Consider the following 26,764-nt stretch of genomic DNA (forward strand, 5'->3'; position numbering starts at 1 on the left):
GTGTCCATTCCTGCCATTAAGAGTCATTGAACACCGAACACCTACCCTACACGTCTTGTAGTGGTTTTACACGTGGTTGGTTAACTCGTTCTATTGGCAATTCATTCTCCAACGTCCCCAAGGAGCTTCATGTTGGACTGTTTTGTCCGAAACCTACACTCTAACTGTATCTAGCGGTAGCGTTTGTCCATTGTGAAACAGCTCTTCTTTTTATTACTGCAAAAAGTAATTTGTTCAATGCAGCCTTGAATTCGCTGGCTTAAATGGAGCATGTAGCAATATAACAGAGCAATTATCAGTTGGGGATTCACACTAAATGCACTTGGGAGGGATGGAGGGCAATTGTTTTTTTAAATATGCCCGACCCGGCAGAGATAGTGTTTTCCCCTCCTATCGAGAAATTTCCGGGCATGCGGTTTCGAGGTCATGTTGTGAACAAGATGATAAAATAATTACTTTTTCCATTTCAAGAGCGCGATAGGTTTTTAACATTTTTTCCAAACATTATTCATGGCGCGAAACAATTAACTTGTTGTTAGAATGAAAGAGCTGTAATTGAAATTAGATGCCGAGGTTAAGTCTCGCCTAACATCGTGGTAACTGACAGAACTGATATGGGCTCCTTCACTGAGTAAACACATAAGAGATTCATACTCGTTGCGTGTTTCCTCTGCAATAAATAAGCCTTGTATTTGATGTTGTAATCCATGATATCAGTATACAGTGTAAATGTGTGTATGTTATGATTACACAGTGTTTGTAAACATGCAATGTGTACCTCCCTTAACTCGTTATGACTGTTAATGGCTTGATAATTACACTGGGAGAAAAGCTGCATTTTCAATTTTGGAAAGAGCATGGACAAATATTTCCACGAGTGCTGACAATTGCATTATGTGAAAAGAGGCAGCACTATTATTACATGAACTTTTTATGTGGTAAGTTTTGGCATGTATGGGAAATCTATGGAATAAAATTAATATTGAACGTCAACAAAAGAGAAAACTTGGTCTCGTTAAAGCAAAAATGGGCGACGGGGTAGCCTAGTGGTTAAAGCGTCCGCTCGTCGAGACCCGGGTTCGATTCCCTACATGGGTACAATGTGTGAAGCCCATTCCTGGTATCCCCCGCCATGATATTGCTGGAATATTGCTAAAAGTGACCTAAAACAAAACTCACTCACTCACTAAGGCAATAGTGGTAAATATTCTATGAATGGATGACTGACAGACACAAGAGGGTCTGGAAAAGGGGAAGTATCTCCACCGGTCACAGAAAAGTGTTGCCTGGGGACAGCCTGTTGACAATCCAGACAATCAAGTGATGCAGCAGAAACTATCACTGGAAAGCATTTTAAATTTAAGGAATACATTGGAAATATATGTAGCACATTGGAGTCTAAAATTGAACAACCACATGAAACGTTTCAGCGTACAATGCTTGATGGTAAACCCTTATTGACGTGTAACGTATAATGAATGGTTTGCTAACTCACTGCGAACTCATGCTATGACATCATGAAGTTAACATGAAAGCCGTTTTAAAACAGAAATTTGAGGATGTGTCACGTGGGCACTGGAAATACTTGAAGTAACAACTTTCACTTCTCAGATCAAGACAACAATGGTTGGCGTTGTGGGAAGTCTTACAAAACAGTTATTCCTTAAATTGACTAAACATTGTCTTCGAGTGGTTAAATTGCATAAACCCCTTTAACAAATACGTTTCTAAGTGTTTAAGTTTACTCACGTAAAGATATTATTCAACATTTGCTAAGGGCCTTCCTTAGCAAATAGTGTGTAATATATATGTGATGACTCGCCTCAATTGATATGCAAACTGTGTCACGTTCATTACAATGCTCTGAGTTCTGAGTACATTCTTAGGAGTAACTTGACATCAGGAAAACGGCATTCGTATACGTTTTGTATAATGTAGGTTAACGATATATCTTTGGATGTTAACACCGTGAACTGTCATTTAGGTTACGACAATTGTTGCAACACACAATTTGCAATGTCGGAAAACTTAAACAACAGACAGTGTAGCAGATTCTCTATCTGAACCAGAATTCATTAAACGTGATTGACAAGACCTGGTGTACATCGGTTTTTTCGATTCACACCTTAATGAATCAAAAAGAATACCCCGTTAATCCTTTAAATGAAATTGGACAACAAACAAAATATGATGTCAATATTGTTTCATTAAAAACAGTCGTATAAATTAAAACAGACGGAAATTACAAGATTGACAAACAATCCACTCAGAAAAATACATACTGTGGCGCGACCTGTATCAGTTGATGTATAATTTATGCACATAACTTGACACGCCCACAAAGTCAGTAGCCAATCAACGGGGAGTAGCATCAAAGGAGAATGTTCACAGGATCTGTCTATCACGGTTTAAGACTAGAACAACTAGAACAGGCTATCCCGAACCGTGACAAATATGTCAGGAGGAAGGCGGTTGTTTTAAATGAGATGGTCAGTAACTGACAAATTCAAGCATTAGTTTTCTGAGATTGGGTCGACATAGGTGAAAAATACGACTTAGGTATAAAAGCCGAACACATGTCATTTGTGTAACCCAGGTGAGAGAAGAAATATCTTACGAGTAACCCTGCAAATCCAGTAGATATGTTGTTGTCTTCCTTTCCGACTTCGGGTATCAAAAGGTGTCTGGAGCGACCCTGAATAATTATATATGTATGAACATGTTAAAATATCCTATGCACGAATGACACGGGTAAGCAGAAAAGGAATTCCCTCGACTGCCGATGGGAGTCTCCGACAATCATTAGTGGTGAAAGGAAAATGCAGGAATTACAAATGAAAACAACGGGAATTTAATTATCCCTGAATGAATCGTTAAACACTTTCTTCCCAAACTGAATTACATTCCCTTCCACGTACGCAATATGAACACAATCCGTGTAATTTTATTCATGATCATGATTTATGATCACAGTGTTATTTTACAACCATTGAAAAGGGAGAATATTTATTTGATATTGCCATGGAAATGAGAGAGAGCAAAATATGAATATATTTTAAATTCTGCGATTTGATATTGTGATACTCCAGACAGCTCGATGGACACGATGGAGGAAGCGCCACTGACGTTAAATTGCTTATGGTCACCGAATTAAACCTAACTGGCATCAAAATCAGTAACCAGGGTTTGACACTCCAGTGATTTACATTAAGAGATTCGATTACGCATTTGTAATATGACCACGTACATCGACAAGGGTCCATTGGTCGTCCCTTACCACAAACAAGGGATTTAGAAGTCCAATGATTCTCACTAGGGCGAAGTTACCAATACCGAGTATTCATGATAATGATAATAAGATGTATAAAATGATGTTTGCCTTTACGAAGTAATCACAGTTAAGCAAATGGTTGTTCTCATCAACCAAACAATATTGCGTACATAAAGTCGACGTCATGGCGGAGCCCGTGAAGATCCGATTAGAATTGATCTCCAGCAATCCATGCTTGTCTTAAGAGGCCACTAACGGGATTTCAAAATGTTTATTTGAACACTTTGATGATGTAATTATATCCCATTAAAATAAAGCAATCTATAATTCATAATACTTTTGTTTGGTGTTTAGTCTCTTGTCTTGTTTGGTTTAGTCTATTGCATTGGCATGTTATCAGCTGATGCTCTGGTAATCCACTCACCCGTGAAGATCCAGGTTTGAATTGATCTTCAGTAACCCATGCTTGTCGTAACTAACGGGAGGCAACTAACGGGATCGGGTGGTCAGGCTCGCTGACTTGGTTGACACAAGACATCGTATCTCAATTGCGTAAATCGATGTTCATGACGTTGATCACTGGATTGTCTGGTCCAGACTCGTAATTTTACAGATTGCCATCATGTTGCTGGAATAATGGTATATGCGGCGTTACACAACAACAACAAAGGAAACTAGCATCATGGCGTTATGTGTATAATCAAGTTAGGGTAATGACTATACCATATACAGCGACCCATGCCACTGGGCTACAGTAACACACGATCTAATCTGGTTAGCTCGAATAACAAGCTTCACTTGATGGCGACCTCTTTTGACTCTAAATCCTCACGAGAGAAACGTACTTTAGATGCTGGAGACGCATCTGACCACGCATGGCCACGAGGGGGACAGTGTTTGGATGTTGGACACATTCAGATCACAGAATTCCCACGAATCAGACAAGCGTGGGGTGACGATGACCTGGTTAAATCCCTCAGGTAAAAGAACATAGAAACAGATTCATACTATTTAAATCACGGGTAAGCACCGGAAGACGTATTGGCAGCAAAAACAAATTCCTTCTTAACTCAAATTCCCTTTCCACTGACATTGCAACGAAGGCAAAACGTTTCTGTTTCTGTGACCCTCGAAGAACTTCAAGAAAGGACCTGGGCAAGTTTGTTTCTTACGGCAAATAGAATGAAGATGTTAACGATTTGGAGATGCTGTTCATTAGTCCCTCAGGTATACCTCCTCAGATGACCTCCATCGGAGTCAGCTGAAACTAGGACACACTGATTGCCCTATATATATGCTAATATCCTAACGAGCACTTGTTCACTTGGTACTTGAATAATTCCGCTAAGCTGCACACATGTGGTTGATGTCTTGCACTTTGTTACTTCTTTCATGGAGCAATTTATGGCTGATTATGTATAAATGTGTCTCTGTACCATCTCAACTCGTAAGCTCTTGTAGTTTGTCTCTATCTAATCCCTTTACTCTGAACGACTGGTTCAAAATCTGAATCATTTGCATATAAAAAGTAATTTTGTCACTGCAAGAATCGTTTATTAGACAATCAAAATGCAATTATTCTCTAAATTGAAATTCGTAAGACGTCAAATAATTATTTTATTCGTTTATTCAAGATGACAATTTTTCAAAAATTCAGTTTCTGTAAATTCACGCAAAATCGTCATTTAGATATTCAAGATTGTGTCAGTTATTGCAATTTCTGTAACTAAAATCGATTTCGTCATTTAATAGCATTTTTCTCACAAACGGCATTCCTGCAAGTGCCCACCATTTAACACTTAAGTGGCCATCATGCAATTGCTGTTCAAAATTTCATTTTGTTAAAAGTACATCGTTTTTATCGTTAAGTCACACGCTCACTGGCGTTAGCTGCATATAGAGATATCCATGCGTGCAATGTTTCGACGTATGTCTAGGGAATCCACGACAAAATACCCCCGGACGAATTCCCCCCTCCCCAGCAGCTTCATTAACAATTGCAGAAGAGTTTGAGAAGATTGTTTTAGCTAGGTAAACTGGCATAGAACTGGCTTCCACATTAAATATACATATTGTATGCCAAGTTTGCAAAACACAACTCATCATGAAAGTAATACGGAGCAACAAGGGTGGTTCCAAATGTCCGGGATTTTGTCCTACGATGCACTTTTGGGGGGATTTTGTCCGGGGGGATTTTGTCCGGTTACCATGTCTAGGCACACCATACTTTTAAAGGTAGTATATCTGTCATGTTAATTTTTGGCTCAACCCACTCACTATCATCAGTGACTGAAGAGATGATGTAAATCCAGCTAGGGTCCGTGCAGGTAGCAAAGGTACTGTAAGTCCCCATGGTCCCTAATATGGTGATCTGCCTTCAGTTGCTGGTAGCCTATAGCAGTGTTTATTGTATTGTCCTATATTGTAGTAAATATGTTAATGTTTACATGCTAGTTTTAAATTTCTATCCGTGATAAACTCGGTGCGCCTAGTGGCTGCAAGAGTTGTATACTCCCCAGGGAGTTGATATTGATAATATGATGTGCCGTTGTGATTGACATCTAATGATCGAGGGGAAAATATACCAGCGCTTTGAGCATGCACTAGTTGCGTGGATATGTGCGCTATATAATTATAATAAAATAACCGTGTTGTTTTACTGTCCTTTGTTGACAGATTTTACGAAATATCTTTATTTATGATTAAAGTATATATTGTTTTAGTCACGGTTTGGCTGAAATATTGCCGATGTGACTCTACATCTTAACTTACTCAACCCATACATGCAACACTGGTCATTCTTGTTTCGTCAGTACGTGAAGAGGCTCATGGTGGGGCAGGTTACGCTCACCTTTTCGCCGACCGTTCATCACCATTTGATAGTTAGTCATTAACACGTGTTTATTGTATGATTGGTACAATCAACTCTTCAGCACGTTTGACCATGGTTTCTGTCAGTCTTCAGAGGTTCAGGACAATATGTAAAAATGACAGAACATTTCGTCTGAAGTTGACTGAGAAAACAATATGTGAATTACTCTAGCATTCCCTGTATGCCAATCATTACTCTAGAAGCTCCAGACTTTGGTGTCTACATTTCACAACCCCGTACAATCAAGCACAGATCTGCCTACGAAGATTAAAATGGAATGCCCAAAAGCTGGTTGTTCAAGGGTTTGATGCAGGCATATCGAGGATATGTCCAAATTCGACTGAATATAGTTTATCATGAAATGAACCACTTTATTATAATTACGTTATGGTACGGTAGCCGTTCTTCTTGTTGTAGTAATGATAGCGTTGGACTATTGCTGAAACGTACAATATCCCGACTCGCTAATTTACTAAAACAACATAATATAGATATATCAATATCAATAGTCATACATGTGCCGTGACCCAAATATCACTTGCTTGACAACGACATTAGAATCTATGTCGGAACGCCGCCTTTCAAAGAATATAGAAGTTGCATATCCATAAAAATCTCCATTTTCTAATGATAATACCCATCAAAGAAGAATGTAGACTTCTTTATAAGTCTGTAATATTATAAAATAGGGATATCTATCTTAAATCTGATTCACAAATGTCGGTGCGGGTTAGAACTGGCCTTCAGTAACCCATGCTTATTGTAAGAGGCGACTAACGGGATCGGGTGGTCAGGCTCGCTGACTTGGTTGACACATGGCATCGGGCGCAGAACCCGTGAAGGTCCGGGTTAGAATTGGTCTTCAGTAACCCATGCAGCAGGGACGTTGTGTGGTTGGTTTACGACTTTCGGCTGAATCTGATACAATTTCGATGTCGATACGACCCGTGAAGATCCGGGGTAGAATAGGTCTTCAGCAACCCATGCATGCCACAAAAGGCGACTAACGGGATCGGGTGGTCAGGCTCGCTGACTTGGTTGACACATTTCATCGTATCCTAATTGCGTAGATCGATGTTCATGCTGTTGATCCCTGGATTGTCTGGTCCAGACTCGATTATTTACAGACCGCCACCATATAGCTGGAAAATTGCTGAGTGCGGCGTAAAACTAAACTCATTCACTCTTCACTCACATGTTCCATTTGCTTCCCGAAGATTCGTTATATTAGGGAACAGTGCAATATACGAAGCAAATCAACGACTGTAACATTTGGTACTTTATCAAGTGTAGTATTGTTATCAGCATTGGCGTTTCCAATCTGTATATCGATTTGCTGGACCGTGTTGGTTTATTGCTCACGGATCCCTTGTTCCCCGTTCACTGCATACAATGACTTTGTATCAATATTTGATGTGTATTGGTCTCAATCTGAATAGGAAAGTCGGTTTACAAAGGCAAAGTCTGAGGCGTGTCGAAAGTTGCGTGGCCTATGTGATATTTTCATTCTCCGTTTGTTTTACGAACAATCTGGTAGGATTAGAGCGTTTAACAATTCATATCACCTTTCATTTGTCAGTTTGCAGGTATTCCTTTAGGTATTGTGTTGTATCCAGTTTTAGGTCTTTGTGTTTTGTCTGCTGGGTGAATTTGGTTTTTTTGTTGTGCGTACTCTGAGTATGATTGTTGTGTTGTTGTACTCTGAGGTGGGTTGTTGTTATGTGTAGTATTGTATCCATAGTGTTGTACACTGAGCTATATGTTGTGTTGTTATGTTGTTTTGTCCGTTAAGGTAGGTTGTGTCGTACACTGTGGTCTGTTGTGTCGTACACTGAGCTAGACGTTGTACGCAGAGCTATGTTGTACACCGAGGTGGGTTGTTTTATTGTACACTGAGGTTGGTTGTTATGCTGTATAGTGTCTGATCCATGGTGTTGTACATTGAGCTATATGATGTACGCATAGCTATGGTGTGTTGTACACCGAGGTGGGTTGTTTTATTGTACACTGAGCTTGGTTGTTATGCTGTATAGTGTCTGATCCATAGTGTTGTACACGGAGCTATATGTTGTACACGGAGCTATGTCCTGTTGTACACTGAGGTGGGTTGTTGTGCTGTATAGTATTGTATCCATATTGTTGTACACTGAGCGATGTTGTGGTATACGCTGAGGTGTGTGTATAGTGTCTGATCCATAGTGTTGCACACTAAGCTGTGTTGTTTTATTGTACACTGATGTGGATTGTTGTGCTGTATAGTATCTGGTGCATAATGTTGTACACTGAGCTATGTTGTTGTGTTGTACAGTGAGGTGGGTTGTTGTGATGTATTGTGGTTGATCTAGTGTTATATACGGAGTTATGTTGTGTTGTACACTGAGCTAAGTGTTGTGCTGGTAGGTGGTTATGCTTTATACGTGTATACGTTACTGAACAACATTGTTCTGTAAAACACTGTCTGAACTATATGGTTGTGCTGTACTCGCCCTGAACCGCGTTATGTTGTATATGTCTGATTTACATTGTATAAGACACGGTATATGGTAAGGCTGTATACTTTATGGGCTGTTGTTGCTTTGCTATATATGCCGTCAGAGCTGGGTTGTACAATGTCAGCCTGGTGGCGTTTTTCTGCTGAAAGTTTGATATCTGCGACTGGGTGATGTGATTGTGTATGAAGACTATGTTTGGCTACATCTGCAAAACCAGATAAATATCATCGTTGCAGCTACATATAAAAATATTGAAAATAAACAGCAGACATATTCTTTTTTTTTGCAACAGCATGAAGCATAATGTGAGGCATTTCCAGAACAATATATTTCCTTTACCTTAACATCCCTCGATAATCGAGACTGGTTATTATCTAGCATTGACGTTTTATACTGTGTTGTTTTAAACACTCTTTAAAAAAACACCCCAAAACGCATAGGCGTACTCAAGTAGGCTGAAACACCATTAAAGGATGCTGTTGTGTTGGCGAACTCCTTGTCTATACACGATTGAAATTGCATGAAATAATTGCTCTTAAATTAAATTCTTCTAAAACGGCGTATGTGTTTCTTTTTGTGAAGAGTGTATTGCTTCAAATTTTCATAATTTTAGGGCTTGACATTCCCCCAAATTAGTGTCTCTGCGCATCGACCATGATCAAATTGATACAGTGTGTCAATCCTGACCCATTTGTACATATATATGGACACATTTACAGCTCAGTCCCTTGTGTCCTTGTGTCCTAGTGAACACTAGACGGAGCCATACGTCCATGGTGGTCCTGATGGGCGAATTGATTATACATTAACTCCATGTGACAGTCCCATCTGCGTTCAGTGACAACGCACAATCGCAACCCGATCTCAACGCCTACCAGATGTGGTTCAGATTGTGTGGTTTTATAGGGAAAATAATGCACCTATAACGAATTTGCTCTTCCAGTAGGTAGCACTTACTTCTATATGATGAAGGCGGTCACCTGTGTAAGGGTGTTAAAACATATAACGTTGGCGTCAGGGAATACACTGTCTCCGAAACTGTTTCCATCGGGTGTAAAAGACAGTGTTTGGCTTGTGTTATTGTGTAACTCCGCACTCAGCAGTATTCCAGCTATATGGCGGCGGTCTGTAAATACTCGAGTCTGGACCAGACATCCAGTGATCAACAGTATGAGCATGGTTCTACGCATGGGATACGATGATATGTGTCAACCAAGCCAGCGAGCCTGACCACCGCCTCTTACAACAAGCATGGGTTACTGAAGACCAATTCTAACCTGGATCTTTACGGGTCTGTAAAAGACGTACGATGCATTAGATAAATTCCACCAAGCAAACCATCTCTGCGGGGTCTTGGAAGTCAGTTGTACTTTCAACAAAGAGTATTATTTAGGATAAACCCAACAAAGAATTATTGTTTTATAGAAATAGACCATAGAGAATATCAAATGGAGATTCAATAGAGATTTGTATCTATTCTAGGGATGGTTACATTCACATTAAACTAATCTGATATATATGCAAATGGGATCGTGTAGAAGAATAAATTTTTATAACTCAATAAATCAGTGCGATGCCTTCTTTCTCAATAAACAATTGACAAACGGCCCCATTTTGCTAAGGGGCTCATAAAGGGGCGTCGAGGACTTTTGGTAGTATAAATAATAATTAGGGTGGTCACGTAAGAAATATATTTATTTGCGTTTTCTAAATCTTCTGAACGAAATTACACCATAAACATCGATGATGTTAAGAATAGCATTGTATGATGAAGAGATTGTACTCTTACCCTTCGTGTTATAACCTATATTGTGAGTCTGTATCATATATAGCAAAGTTTAGGAATACAAGTGTGGAGGTGTCTGGTTTTGTACGTAGTGAGTGAGTGAGTTTAGTTTTACACCGCACTCAGTAATATTCCAGCTATATGACGGCGGTCTGTAAATAATCGAGTCTGGACCAGACAATACAGTGATCAACAGCATGAGCATCGATCTGCGCAAATGGGAACCGATGACATCTGTTAACCAAGCCAGCGAGCCTTGCATGTGTGACCGTGTTTTCAGCTTAACTCCTGAGAGTTTCTAGGACTTCAGTCCTGCCCAACAACGAAGCAGTCGTGACACATGTGGTCTCACCCTAGGCAAGAGAGTTTGTGCATGAATTGCCTAGTTCACCCAGCAGCTAATGGGTACCAGGTAGGATCAGTCATATGCAGCTTGGGTTATCCGGGGTACTAATATGCCAGAGCCTTGAACATGCACAAATGCGTGGAAATAGGCACTTTATAAATAGTCATTATGCTATTAGTAAGAGTCTTCTAGTCGCCCATGGCTTGCACAATACAATTGTTATTTCTAATACAATGTATATGATGTTATAATTTCATATGGGGATATAAATCTATGTATATGTGACGGGTTTTAGATCACGGGCTGTCCTTTGCGAAGGAACTGTAAAACATACGTTCCTTACAGTTCAATCACATTAGTTCTGGTTCTAAAATCGAAATACACATGGACTGACTGACTGAGTTAGGTTTTACGCCGCTTTTAGCAATATTCAAGCAACATCACGGCGGGGGACACCAGAAATACACATGGAAACTAACAGACACATTACCATGTCGATTTCAGTTATTTTGGGAACATAGGAATTTTGTTACACTTCAAAATATCAATACTATTGCAACACTAATTCTTTGAATATAAACTCATTTAGTAGTGCTAGATATTATTTTGTCGCTTTTATGCTAATATTATTTAATAAATAATAAAACGTGATTATAAATTGCAAATAAAAATATTTTTTATAAATAAGTTTTTACAAGCTATTGGTAATATACCTGCTTTGTTTGGGTGAAATATGATTATTCCCTCACTCAGATAAACGAAACCTTTCTTATCAAATAATCATCACATTGATTAGAAGCAGTCACGCAGTTCAGTATTGACTGGTGCAGCACAGTTTCAACACATTTTCCGTTTTCCAAACCTTACTTCAACAGGTCTGTCACAGCTGGTTCATTGTCAGCATAAAATGGCACCGTGTTCAACATGACAGGACACAAATCAAACATGGTCGAAATACGTGAAATATGACGTATGAAACGAGTTACACAAGACATATGGTTTTATGGTTTTACATTAAAATCGGTAGCTAAATGTATAATTATGTTAAAGTCTTACATTGGAAAAAACAATATTTAGACCACATATGCAATTTGTTGTCAATACTCTTGACAGTGTTTGTAAACATATGGTCACGTTAGGTGACAATTGAATCAATTATACGCTATTCACACTTTGCTAAGGATCAAATCATTGTTTCAACAGGGAACTATGATGTGGGGTCTAATTTGGTTTAAATATCTAAGCTTATTGTAAGAATGGATCCTAGGTTTCAGTATGTCACTGCATCTTGTGGATCCCATACCTGCTATTGACAGGTGTTGTGTACTTGTCAGTGACTCGTTCCATGATTTGCAAAATGGTTGATTGGTGCCATGAAAACCATTTTTATGGTTACACATGTATCAAGTGCATAAGGTTAGATTAAAGTGGCTGTTTTCCAAAAGAGGGGTTGCCATATCATCATTTATCAAGTTTTAAATGCCATTGGATACAATTTCAAATAATAAATCTATGTTTAAGTAAAGTTGGGAATTTTTGTGATCCTTAGCAAAGTGTAAGTAATATACGTTGACATTTGTGGCGTCATTGACATGTCAGTCTCTCAAAATGTTACCTTCCCCGAATCCCCTCCACACAGCCACACAGCCACACACACACACTACACAACTCGCGCGCACACAACCCACCCACCTGGTTAAAAAAGTAACAAACCAGAAGATAAACACACAAATAACAGTAAAAAGAAAATCACAACACCGTAAACAAACACGGGAAAGGAAACTTCGCACACTGTAAATAAACACGACGAAGAAAACGTCATACACTGTAAACAAACACAATGCCAAAACACGCACATTTTTCAGCAAAACTCCAACCAAACACAATCTATAGTCTAACAATTATGATGAAAGAGGTTCATTAAAATTTGAATTAAAAGCTATACCTATGGCACTGCTTAGCGATTATTAAGTCCTTACAGATAAACATCAGTGAATATTTTTAAGTCATTTTTGACTCTAAAATCTGCCTGAAATCTTTCATGAACAATAACCTCAGCCTGCAACACGACACATACAACGTTTTACTGAACTCCCCGAGGTGAATCCTATGCATCAGTTGCGTTGGTGTTTAACACCGCACTCAGCAATATTCCAGCTATATGGCGGCGGTTTGTGAATAATCGAGTCTGGAACAGACAATCCAGTGATCAACAGCATGAGCATCGACCTACGCAATTGGAATACGATGACGTGTCAACCAAGTCAGCGAGCCTGACCACCCGATCCAGTTAGTCCCCTTTTACGACAAGCATGGGTTACTGAAGATCAGTTCTAACCCGGATCTTCACGGGTCGACACCAGTTACACTACAAAACAATATTTCATCTAAGGCCTTCTTTAACTCTTACACTAACACAAAGTACAACACAGGAATGATCTATGAAGCATACCGTCATTGCGATTCCTGTTTAACCGACCTGTACAGAGAACCGCACAACGTGCAAATACCTCCTGCCAATCCGTTAAAGTTCCAATACATCACTGTAATTGGCATCCTATTTGTGTTAGTTAATATTTACGAGCCTACCGTTAGGCTGTTTGAATATCATTACACGTGTAGTGCTGGCCCGTTCTATTAAATCTAATCACTTCGATAGACATGTTGACTGACATAACACTGTGTGATATGCTGGAGTTTCTCATTGATAACAAATGTGTGGAAAGGGGAAAAGAAACACGCATCTCCTTTGGCACCAATTGTGCTCGCTTTCTTGTTGATCTGTTTCTTTATGCACTTGAATCGGAATTACTGTGCGGATCGACAGAATCAAAACAAGGATATATGGGCAGGAAATTACTTACGTTTGAGGTATATCGATTATCTCAATCATTCGATAACGGCCCAGTAGCCAATTGCTTTCAAATTATTTACCCCTTTGTGTTTACAAAATATGAGAGGTAAGCGAGACCGCCGAGTCTGTGTTTAGTAATTAGTGTATAGAGAGTTAGGAGAGAGAGAGAGAGAGGGGGTTAAGGAGAGTTGGAGTTGAAGAGAGAGTTAGAGAGATACAAAGGGAGAGAGTTAGAGAGATAGTTAGAGTTAGAGGATACAGAGAGAGAGATAGAGTTAGATAGATACAAAGGGAGAGAGTTGAGAGAGACGAGAGGAGAGAGCGAGAGCGACAAGAGAGAGAGACAGAAGAGAGAGAGAGAGAGAGAGAGAGAGAGAGAGAGAGAGAGAGAGAGAGAGAGAGAGAGAGAGAATGATACAGTGAGAGAGTTAGAGTTAGATAGATACAAAGGGAGAGAGTTGGAGAGAGAACGAGAGGTACAGAGCGAAACAGTTAGAGAGATACAAAGAGAGAGAGAGAGAGAGAGAGAGAGAGAGAGAGAGAGAGAGAGAGAGAGAGAGAGAGAGAGAGAGAGAGAGAGAGAGAGAGAGAGAGAGAGAGAGAGAGAGAGAGAGAATGATACAGTGAGAGAGTTAGAGAGATACAAAGGGAGAGAGATTGAGAGAAAGTCATACTAATCCATATGTGATATATTCTTTGGCATCAACTATCCACATTGAACACGACCATTTCGTTCAAATGTATTGACCAACAGTCCTTATTCAACTTTCCGTAATTATCCTCCGAGCAGACTGGATGGGGTAATACAATATCACATCTAAGTAATAGTGTGTCACAAGAGTGTTAGCGTTTAAGAAGTCTACGACCTGCATCCCCTTTCTGCACCGTCACATCGTGATACCACTTAAATGCAATTCGACGCCGTGTCAGACCATCTCACTGACTTAAATGCCAGCTGATATTTACGTCATTGTATGTGTGAATATAACCGGCTTTGGTTTTAAAGTTTAATCCCAGACGTATCAGTTAAATCCACCGAGTATCTTACCGACGCCAAAAGAGTGTCATGTTCCTCTGACTTAAATACGTCATTGGAAATGTCTTAATACCCCAAGGTGACGAGAACAGAAATAGTGTGGTACAATGATGCTCGGATTTCCGAAGGCCTTTCAGACAGACGAAGTGAAAACAAACGCAAAGCGAGTCTTAACCACATTTCATCCAGTTCGTGGTGGCCCTCGAGAGACATAACCAGACCAAATACAAGGCTCTGATCCAATGAAAGACTGATTTTGAATTTTCCTAATAGTATTAAACTCAGTCGATACGTCATACAGAACAAAAACAACAAAAAACAATGCACAAGAAACAAGACATATCTCACCAATGCTTCCTTCAGGAATTGTGTTGTCATCTCGCGTTTTCTCGTTGATTCTCGCTAAACACATTATCCTCACCAAACAGAGGAGGCATTTTGTAAAGGTCAATAAACCTTAAGATCTTAACGAAAATTAAGATTTTAATCTTGGACTTTGTTGTTCTCCAGTAATCGGAAGCGTCAACAGTAACACGAGACGCGTCAGCGTCGTGGATCTACTAAAAACTATACTGTGAACGACGAAAACACGTCAGCTTGGTTGTCAGCTGAAGAAAGGGAAATATAATGTAATTGAGGTACTATTTTTTCTCAAACAGATCCTTTATGGCAACCCAGGGCTTGTGGATATCACTTGGAAACTAGCTGTAACCTGAACGATCCACAGTACTGGGCCTAGATTTTCGAAGCTCTCTTAGCGCTAAGATAGTGCCATACATTAACATTAACTTACGACTATCTTAGCGCTAAGAGAGCTTCTAGGCCCTGAACTTTATGTAAGGTTGGTGCGTTGGTTTGTTTTTTAACACTCAGCAATATTCGGGTTAGAATTGATCTTCAGCAACCCATGCTTATCGTAAGAGGCGACTAACGGGATCGGGTGGTCAGGCTCGCTGACTTGGTTGACACATGTGATCGCATCCCAATTGCGTAGATCGATTTTCATGCTTTTGATCACTGGATTGTCTGGTCCAGATTATTTACAGACATGCCGCCATATAGCTGGAATATTGCTGACTGCGGCATTAAACAACAACCAACCAATCTTACTGTAACATTAATCCAGATGTAAGGTTTGCCCCAGATGCTGAATATTGATCTTATAGAAAGGATCACTATTTAAGATGTTAGGTAGTTTATGTAAAACAGACATGTCGATGTATATGTTGTCAATTATCAACATGCATTAACGTTGTGTATATGACATCATGCAGCAGGGACGTTGTGTTGTTGGTTTACGACTTTCGGCTGAATCTGATACAATTTCGATGTCGATACGACCCGTGAAGATCCGGGGTAGAATAGGTCTTCAGCAACCCATGCTTACCACAAAAGGCGACTAACGGGATCGGGTGGTCAGGCTCGCTGATTTGGTTGACACATGTCATCGGTTCCCAATTGCGCAGATCGATGTTCATGCTGTTGATCACTGGATTGTCTGGTCCAGACTTTCTTATTAACAGACCGCCGCCATATAGCTGGAATATTGCTGAGTGCGGCGTAAAACTAAATTCACTCACTCGATGTCGATACCCCTAACAATTCGATTTACATACTGAACACAAAGATGAGCAATCAGAAATCGTCCAATATGAAACGTCTGTGTAAGGACATAACACATTTAGCAAGGAAATAACACATCTCGGTTAGATTCCTTTGCAGTGTTTGCCCTTAACCCTGACCCAGAACCATAAAACGTTGTGGGTCCAGATCAGAATGTGTAGGCCCTTTATTTTAGCTACAATATAAGTAATTCCCAGAAAACAAAAAATGTGACAACTAACAAACTGAGTTAAAGAGTTTAATTTAACTCTAGTGAATGACTAGTCTTCAGGGGCGGTGGGGTAGCCTAGTGGTTAAAGCGTTGGCTCGTCACGCCGAAGACCCGGGTTCGATTCCCCACATGGGCACAATGTGTTAAGCCATTTCTGGTGTCCCCCGCCGTGATACTGCTGGAATATTGCTAAAAGCGGCGTAAAACTAAACTCAGTCAGTCAGTCAGTCAGACTAGTCTTCATTTACAACAAAATCAACATCCATGTCAAGATCCAAGTCTTCAGATAAGTCTGAATCAGATATGTCAGTTACTGGGGGTGAAAAAGCTGTCGGCCATAAGGGCCTGCAGAAAACAAAAGCTGTGGGATCTAGTGGTTTTCAGTCGGCTTCGGTCCTAAGGACCGACTTAACTTCGAACGCTGTTCCCTTGGGCATGAAAGATAAAATCGAGGTGAAAATCACAAGAATGGGTGATTCAACATTAGTGATGGTATCTGGTGCTCATGAAAACGGTAACCATGAGTGAGTGAGTATGCTTTTACGCCGGTTTTAGCAATATTCCAGCAATATCATTGCGGAGGACACCAGCAATGGGCTTCACACATGGTACCCATGTGGGGAATGGACCCCGGGTCTTCGGTGTGACGACCGAACGCTTTAACCACTAGGCCACCCCACCGCCCCACGGTAACCATGTCCTACACTACTGGTATCATTTAAAGGAAGTCATCAAGCGAAACTCATCGCCTGGAAGAACCGAACTAACACGTTGCCTAAATTCGTCACTGTAGAATACATCTTTCTGCACAACTGCAGTGTTTTAACTACCAGTACGATGAAGCATTAAGCAGCATTAACAAGTAAGATTCGATGGATACCTTTAATTATTTTCTGGAACAACGTGTATGCGGTACAATGATCAATATTTGCAACTGGATCCATCAAGTTAATTGTGACAACAGCTGCTAACTGTATTTATGTTGCTTGGAATATTTTCTAAGCTACAGCGTAACGTTCCTATTCATATGAATACGGTGGTATAGGATTTACCGCCACACTGGTTACAGGGGTTAATCTCATGATCATATGAAAATACGAAATGAAAAACACCCTGGGGATATTCGTCACTTGTATTATAGGTCTTCCCCTCACCTCAACCCCAAACCCCAAAAATTGGCTACCGGTCTAAATATCAGGGAACTGCAGTTGTGCCCCTTACCCCTGCTAGGATCCCACTACGTCAGAGTGTGGTTGTTTGTGTGTTTGTGGATGTGGGGCTGGCGAAATGAAGGTGTGGTGTGGTGGTGGTGGTGTTTGATGAGATGTTTGGTGTGGTATGGTGAATGGAGTCGAGTGGTGCGAGGCGCGGCGAAGAGTGGAGCGGGGAGAGTAGAGTAGAGGAGAGGAGAAGAGCGTCGCGGAGTGGCGTAGAGCGGAGTGGATATACTGGAATGGCACTCTGTGGTTTGGTGATATGGTGGTGCAGGTGCAGTATGGTCGTTTAAACACTTAAACCTGTTTTGCTCGTAGATGAGTAGTCTCAAGTTAATTGAGTTTATCACACGGAATGATAAGGCACTTGTGGTTAAAAGCGTCCATTCGTTTCACCTTCTTGACCCGTCATCGTCCTACCAAGGTGTAAGTGAACAACTTAATGGTGTCCCCTCCGATATATAGCCGAAGTATTGCCGAGAAGCTCTACACCGTCATCACCAACACTTCATTCTTTTGATATCCTGTAATCACTCTTGTGATATTTACTCACGGCAGACTGGGCTCCGAAATACCGCAGTTACTTTATAAGAGCCTCACAACCAGAGGCACAAGATGCAATTTACTGCAATGTGATCAATTCAATTTCAAGTATTGAATAAGCAAATAATTCGATACACAACCGTCATTTAGTTGAAACCCTATATAACCCTTCATCACTGACACGCCATTCTTTTCTCGAAGGAAATAGTTCTCAACGAAGGGCTTCCAAATGGTTAAGACATTCTGCAGGAAGCTACAAGTAGCGAAAGTCTTATTTCTAATTTAGCGAGAAGAGGAATGGGGATGTAATGACCATCCACCGTGTATCTTCAACGGCGATCCAATGAAACCTGAACTGTCAATCGATGGACAGAAATACTGGCGTAAGTAAATACGTTGGGCACATCTTGAAGCTGTCAATAAATATTATCGTCTTTGGTACGTATCATATGTCATTAATTATCTGCTGATAGTAATGGATCGAGTAATAAGTTTCTCCTCTCGGCCAATAAGGTCCTGTTCGGCGTGACGAGCAAACGTTTTAACCACTAGGCTACCCCACCGCCCCGAAGAATATGTGAATACATATTATTATAGGATATGTATATAGCGCACATATCCAGACAACTCAAGGCGCTGGTACGTTTTCCCCGCGATCATTGGATGTCAATCTCAACGGCACATCGTGCTATCAATCTCAACTCCCTGGGGAGTATACAACTCTTGCAGCCAGAGTCGCACCGAGTTATTGTGGCTTTCTCATCCTAACGAGGTGCCCATTTACAGCTGGGTGGACTGGGACACATAGTCACAGTACTTTGTCCAAGTTCACTGCACGTTGCTGTACCCGGAACTAGGTGTTTGCACGTATTCATGTGGCCACCATCTGGTCATATACCAACGGATTCGTGGGTTCTTTGTACTGTACACTAGGGGTTGTGACAACACTGAAAGAGTCTGCACACAAAGTTGACTCCAAGGTTTTTACACCCGGTCACAGGTGGGCTCGATCCCGACACCTCAACCTGGATCACTAGCCTGGCGCCTTAGCCAGCTCGCCCACCGCGCCCCATCTACCCATGAGCAGTATCATACTGAACAACATAAGATCTGTTACAACATTAGAAACGCACAACACTAAAATGCACCGACGATGCTCAGATATCATGGGTACATTTCAGTCGGGGATATTTCGTATTATGTGGGTGGTGCGTTTCTAATGTTGTATATTTTCAATATTTTAGAAGTCAACATTTAGATTGAGAACTGCTTTGGCCCGAAGACACCCGGATATTGACCATGGAATTGTTTTAGGTTTGTTTGTTGGTTTAAGTCATTCCAGCTTTCACTGTACTGCTCTTTTGTTACCGATCCAATTGTTGATACGTATTGCAATCGGTATTTTGGCAATCGGAAAAGTAACACACCCGGAAATCTTCGGGTATTCCCTTTTTCATTTGTGCCAAATATTATTCACATGGATTAAATTGTTTTGTTTGTTTGTTTGTTTGTTTAACGTCTCACAATATTCCAGCTTTCACTGTACTGCTCTTTCGAAATGTTAGAACACTCAGGGTTGGCACCGTCAAACTTTGGAAGAGGTATATTCCAACCCACCTGAATCCAATGTTTGTTGGTTGTTAAACGCGCACCCAACAATATTCAAGCTACATGGCGGAGGATTGTAATAATTTGGAACCAGACAATCAAGTGATCAACATCATGAGCATCAATCTACGCAGTTGGGTTACGGTGACGTGTCAGCCGTCGTCAGCAATCCTGGCACACGACCCATTAGTCGGCCCACGAGCATGGGTTGCTGAAGACCAATTCTATCATGACGGGAGGAACCCTGTTCTAACTACGATGGTCAACAGCTCTATTGTTACAACATTGTAAGATGGCTGTGCGTCAAACATTATTGCTTTGTGATGATAATTAACTCCACCTTCCGAAAATCCCATGAGACCTGTTCCACACGAGTTGCCGACAACATATCAACATGATTTTAATCGTGTTTCAGATCATATGGTACTGTTTGCTTCTTTGATTGATTGAGTATTGTGTTTAGTAATATTCCAGCAATATCACCGTATGGGGAACGAGAAATGGGCTCAACAGGGTGTACCATGATGGGCCTCGAACCTCGGAGTCACCAGCAAACGCCTTAACCACTTGGCTACATTTGGCCATTAACTTGTCAATACTCAGTAACATTGGTCCACGGGGGATCGAGTTTTTAATGCGTTAGCTTGCCATGACGAAAACGAGGTTTGAATCCTCACAGTGAGGGAAAGACTCTATGAGATGTGAATTGAATATTGCTAGAAGATGCAGAAAGCACTTGTTCATCAATACGATAAGGATGAACACCTGTTTCACCAATACATCATATGCACATGAATCATTTATAAATTAAACGTGTTAATTTGTTAACGAAAAGTCCTTCTGGTCGGGCTGACCACGGGTACACTTTTCGCGAAAACCTGAAGACTGACTGACTGAGTTTAGTTTTTACGCCGCTTTTAGCAATATTCCAGCATAATCACGGCGGGGAAAACCTGAAGAGGCCGAACTTATCGTACGGTATTTAACTTCCATATTCTACACACAATGCTAACAGGTAGTTCTACCACTAGTGTGTTGTGCAGAAAAGTGTATTCCACAGTGGCGTATTTAGGTCACGTGTCAGTTGAGGTTTTCCAGCCTTTGCGTTTCGCTCGATGGTTACGTTTAGGCGCTCATTGGTAATGCACGACAGGATCCGCGAACATCTGGTACCATCAGTGAACCATACAATTAATACAGTAAAAACTACGGTTATAACGAATTCAAAGTAACCAAAACATTTAGCTCCTTACAACCGTTGTTCGTTATAAGCATTTCGGCTAAAATACACGGCAAATGGTCGGACAAAAAAACGCAGTTCGTTCTATCCGTCAGTTCGTTATAAACGGGTTCGTTATAACCGTAGTTTGGTGTACATGATCCATAATGTTTTCGGCTATGTTGCCTTTACTCTCCATGGTATTTATATACTCGGAAAATCGATACTGGCTATTCTCTGAAGATAACGTTTAATGTTAATGGCGAGCCTTTTGCATCTTTTCGTACTTTACGCTCTTACGATTCGTCGAGTTCGAGTGGGTTGTTTTTCTTTGGTTTTCGCCGCTTCGTAAATGTTGGCCTCATCACAGTGAGTCCCGACAACGCTCTTAAGTAAAGCTGTCGTAAACAAACCACTTATCTCGGTGGTGTGTTCTCATTGTTCCATAGGTAAATAGGCTGGACATCAATAAACGTCGTTCATAAACAGCTGAGGTCAAAGTTTGCATGGACACAGCCTATCAAAAGAAAGTAACGTTTCATTGAGAGAATGCGTGAATATTGTTAAACACCGCATCAGCAATCATCCAGCTATTCGCGGAGATTGGTTTCAATGAGATATCAAGCAAGCCATTTACATATTTACATTGAAGGGCGGAGGGGTAGTTGTTAAAGCCGAGCTTATCGTACTGTATTTAACTTCAATATTTTAACACGCAAATGATTAAGGTAGTCTAACATCGGTGTTCAGGCCACGTGTTAGTTCGGTTCTTCCAAGCGTTGGCTCGTCACGCCGAAGACCGGGTTTGATTCCCCACATGGGCACAATGTGTGAAGCCCATTTCTGGTGTCCCCCGCCGCGATATTGCTGGAATATTGCAAAACTCACTCACCCATTTAATAATTATTATGTTTATGGAATGTTAATAGTCTGGTAATCTCCCCCCCCGAGCTCTTTGATACAGAATCCGAATCTGTAAGGGTTGTTGTGGCACCATGAAATCATTTAAGACATGTAACTTAGTATAGCAAGTTTTCAAAGTTACTGAATGAGGCGTAACACTAAACTCAGTCAGCCAGTCAGTCGGTTCTTCAAGGCTGTGGCTTTAGGACATGGAGCCATGGGGTAGCCTAATGGTAAAAGCGTCCGATCGTCACGCTGAAGACCCGGGTTCGATTCCCAGTGGGTACAATGTGTGAAAGCCATGTTTCTGGTGTCCCTGCTGTGAAATTGCTGGAATATTTCTAAAACCGTAAAAACTGAACTCACTCACTGCTGAACGTAAATTCTTTTAGTCATAAATGTTTTCAGTAGTAGTTTGTTGTAAAAAGTTTGAACTGCATCACATTTCCATTACTCATAGCATGTTTATACAAGTGTACAGTTGGGGGCGTTGGGGGATTGCTTTTGAAAACAAATATCAATTTTCCAATGTGGTTCAAACTGAATTAATCATTTGGAAACTCTCGGTTATGCTTGCTCAACCACAAGTGTTAGATCACATAAACCACTTAGGATAGAATCAGATGAATCAACGACCGCATCACTTCGAAAGCTAACATTTATAGAAAACGATTTATTTTCTTTTGTTGACCATAGTGAGCAGGCATTGCAAAATAACACAACCAGGATACAAAAATAGAACTGCGCTTACTACAATATTCAATGTATTTATGACAAAATAATTTGGCCAAAAATCCTGGAAGTATTCGACAAAAAGAGAGTACAGTATTTCATGTAATGTCATTAACAGAGAGCTCGACATTTGACGTCACAATGAGTAGTGTGACGTCTTCAGTATGAAATATTTGGGTTTAAAATAATCACCCCCCAAAAAGCCAAACAACAAAATATTTGGGCCTCTGCACCGGCATCCTTTGTTTAAAGGCTATTGTCAGTGTATCTTAACTTTACATTCAACTCAGTACATTAGATTGAAGCATTGCCACTTCCCTTAATATAGGCTTACTTGCCATCATGGAAAGAGTTCGCGTTCCATTTTGTACTGGTACAAATGTTCGAAATTCTATTAAGTGCTTTTAAATGTAAAGATTAACATATCTCTGCACTGAAAACGTTTATCTAGAAATTCATGACAAGGCCACGTAATTGAAAACAACAATCATAATATCAAACTTGCTAAAAACCAGCACACCATACACCTTAAATACTCAAATATGAGTATGCTTTGTAACAGCATTTGTACTATAGCTGGAGATGCATGGCATTCTTGTCTCAATGGGAAAATTAGCTGAGATTAAAGACGAAGAATAAGTTCTTTAGTCGGTAACAAAAGTCAGGTGAGGTGAGGTGAAATTGGGTTTAACGTCGTACTTGAGAATATTTCGCTCATATGACGACTTGCATGCGTGTGTACGTGTATGTGCGGCAGCTTGTACTAGCCCAGACTGAAGCCGGTTTTATAGTTCTAGCACACTAAGATACAATGCCGCAGTGAAGCATGAATACCCCACTCAGACACATTATACTGACTCCGAGCCGACCAGTCCTTGTTGAACCCATTAATGCCGAGCGCCAGGCAGGTAAGGGCAAGTACCATATTTTAACGTCTTTTGGAATGATGTGGTCAGGGATCGAACCCGCGACCTTCCGCTCTCCGGGCGGACGCTCTAACCACTACACCACGGAGGCGGTCGGTAACAAAAGTACAATTACTGTTGGAAATACCTCGAGGCGGTTTCCAGCTCAACTGCCGATAGAAAAGCACAGCAAGCAGATGTATCCTACTAGATGTACTGTTGTTAATCTAAAGTCAGATGAAACTTAATGTCTAGTGAATATTGGACAGAAGCCCTTGAGCAGTTTTCAACAAAAGTTCATCGTCCAGTAGTTTTCAACAAATGTTCATCCTCTAAAAGTTCGATTACTCTGCAACAGATGTTCACGTTTAAGCCAAGATCGATTACGATTGTAGGTCGTCGTCCGGAGAAGTGTATCCTCTCACAGAAGAGACACTACATGTATGCACACATTCTTTTTGAGAATGTAATTCTAAATGCTAATCATCACATAAAACAAGCCTTCATGACTTGTTTTGACTCGCAAACAAATCAGAAACGACACTTCAGTATCTGTGCATGTGTATATTAGATGGGCATTAGTCTTTTGAGTTTTGAATGTGATTTTGTTCTGAGTTTGATATAGTCCTTAAAGTCACAAATATCTTCCATTTGCCTCAAAGTAGTTCCATGTGCAAAAATTATCGTGGCATTATATAAGTGAGTTTGTTCACAAATTGCTTTTTTTTACCCATCGGTGAATGGGTACCCGGTGGGATAAGTTATGTGACTGTTAACCTTCTACCGTCTCACAGGCAGCTTGGGTTATCCGGGGTAATAATGTGTTAGTACCTTGAGCATGCACAAGTGCGTGGACACAGGTGCTTTATAAATAACCATTATTTTTATTTGTGGTGGTATTATTTGCGATATTCTAAGCTACAATGCAGGAACAGTCGGAATCACAGACGGACTAAGAGTGATGTAAATGTATGCATACACATCGTAATGGACAGACGAGAGACATTGGTGTAGCCCTGGACACCGAACTCGGGGATGTGCTCACAGACACGAATCAAGCGATAATCGATTTCATATCTCATTGTCAGGATATTAAGTAATGACATGCTGAGTTGACAAGGGCATAATTGACAATTGCGGATTACAGCATGTGAACTGCCATACATGTAATTCGAAAGTGTCAGATAGGAAATTGTCCAGAACCAGTTCTTCGTAATATGCCATAGAGTCTTAAGTGTCTCCGTGACACTTAAATATATGTCTCACTGAGGTGACACTTTAATTCTAAAACAAAACCCAAACTTACCTTAACTATAAAAGTAATCTATGACCCGCCATCCGTTCTTTGGTCGATACACACCGTGAGGCAGTGTTGGGTTGACTGAGCGAGAAAATACCAAGGTAAGTGTGACTATCTGCTCTTCTGATCACTGACTGCGAGCTGCCTGGGTCTGTTCGATTAGACTTCCTGGCGCCTGGTGTGGGAAGGCAGGAGAACTTGCTGCCCGATTTCCGGTAATAGCAGGGTGCATTCGATTGGATAATAACATTCAATACGTGAGTGGAGAGCAGCTGTGTTGCCTTTGCTCACGAAGTGTCACTGTAAACTATTTTGTCATGCCTTGGGGCTCGTTCGATTAGAAATCCAACGGATTAAATCGTCGAGCTATGACAAATATAATTTTCTGTCGATCTAAAGAGGATTATCGATTTGATAATTTGATGACGAATTATGAGATGTTAAAAGTCTTTGCCAATACCCTCTTTGAGTGGCATTTGCCAATACGTTTGCACAAATGGATTTCTGTAAATATTTTCGACGTTGCACAAATAGTCGATTCGCACTTCTTGAGGTTCCTTTCGGAGATAAACATCGTACTTATCATCACAGTGTTTGTTTAATGGCTCACACAGTAATATTCAAGCTATATGGCGGCTGTTTGTAAATAATCGAATCTTGACCAGACAATCCAGTGACTGACATCGTGAGCATAGATGTACGCAATTGGGATACGATGACATGCATCAACCAAACCAACTTGTCTGGCCATACGTAACTCTCGTCAATGAAATATATGATTATTCAACATGTTTGTTCGTGCTAAACGTAAGAGCGACACATCATTCAAATATACATGTGTAATCTCTGCTGAACGTAGATACAATGAACGATTCTGGCTACAGCATGTCCATGTGAAATGAGTCAGTATGATATCCTGATGATATCAGTGATTGAGTGAGTTAGTTTAGTTTTACGCCGCACTCAGCAATATTCCAGCTACATGGCGGCGGTCTGTAAATAATCGAGTCTGGGCCAGACAATCCAGTGATCAACAGCATGAGCACCAATCTGCGCAATTGGGAACGATGACATGTGTCAACCAATCCAGCGAGCCTTACCACCAGATCCCGTTAGTCACCTCTTACGACAAGCATGGGTTACTGAAGATCAATATTCTAACCGGGACCTTCACGGTTGATGATATCGGTGATCATGACAGAATCCTGCCTCACTGGTGGCAGCCGTCACAAACACGTTCTCGGGACATATGTCAACAAGTTTACTGAACAATAACAAAACATAGCTGTATATTTCATATCTAACCATTATAGCTATTCAATACTATGAGGTTAAACACCTTTTTAAACTTTTTTGCATGTACTGATGCTTTATTGATTATTTTAGTGAACATATAGATGATATTTACAATAGATTGTTTAACATATTATATTCGTATTTAAAAAAATAATAACAACATTAATTTGGATTTCCAATATTGTAGATTATTTTTATTTTCTTTCAAGCATTCATGTTCGTGCACATCAGTCAGTGCATGGCTTGCGATGACAGATGACAGCGATCCAGTACGATCCAGGAAACATTATAACCTATGTGCAAGTAAGACCCATCAATAATCGGACTCACTGCAGCTCGTTGTAAGCCACACATTTGCAAACACTCTTTCTTGACACCACTAAATGGCACTGACCCGGGGTCATCGAAAACGACGTGAACCATGTGACTGACTGCCGTAGGAGTTGCGGACAGAGTTGTTGTTGGTATCTCTGGTTAAAACTGACCATTGAGGATCGGTGGTCACCTTGGTCAGACACGAGCCTGGCCTAGATACGACTCTCACAGTAGACTT

At 40.6% G+C, this 26,764-nt stretch overlaps 1 protein-coding gene across 1 annotated transcript in view; it reads right to left on the reverse strand.

Moving 5' to 3' along the window:
• LOC124271377 (G-protein coupled receptor dmsr-1-like) overlaps window positions 1–25,069 on the reverse strand; it is a 47,809-nt gene extending 22,740 nt beyond the window's left edge. The window contains exon 1 of the mRNA XM_046706511.1: window positions 24,922–25,069. The gene's annotated coding sequence lies outside the window, so the exon portion shown is untranslated. The remainder of the gene's footprint in view (window positions 1–24,921) is intronic.
• Between the last annotated feature and the right edge of the window lie 1,695 nt (window positions 25,070–26,764).

The sequence above is a fragment of the Haliotis rubra genome, unplaced genomic scaffold, assembly GCF_003918875.1.
Source record: "Haliotis rubra isolate DU_JTF1 unplaced genomic scaffold, ASM391887v1 Scf16, whole genome shotgun sequence".
In the NCBI taxonomy this organism is placed as follows: domain Eukaryota; kingdom Metazoa; phylum Mollusca; class Gastropoda; order Lepetellida; family Haliotidae; genus Haliotis; species Haliotis rubra.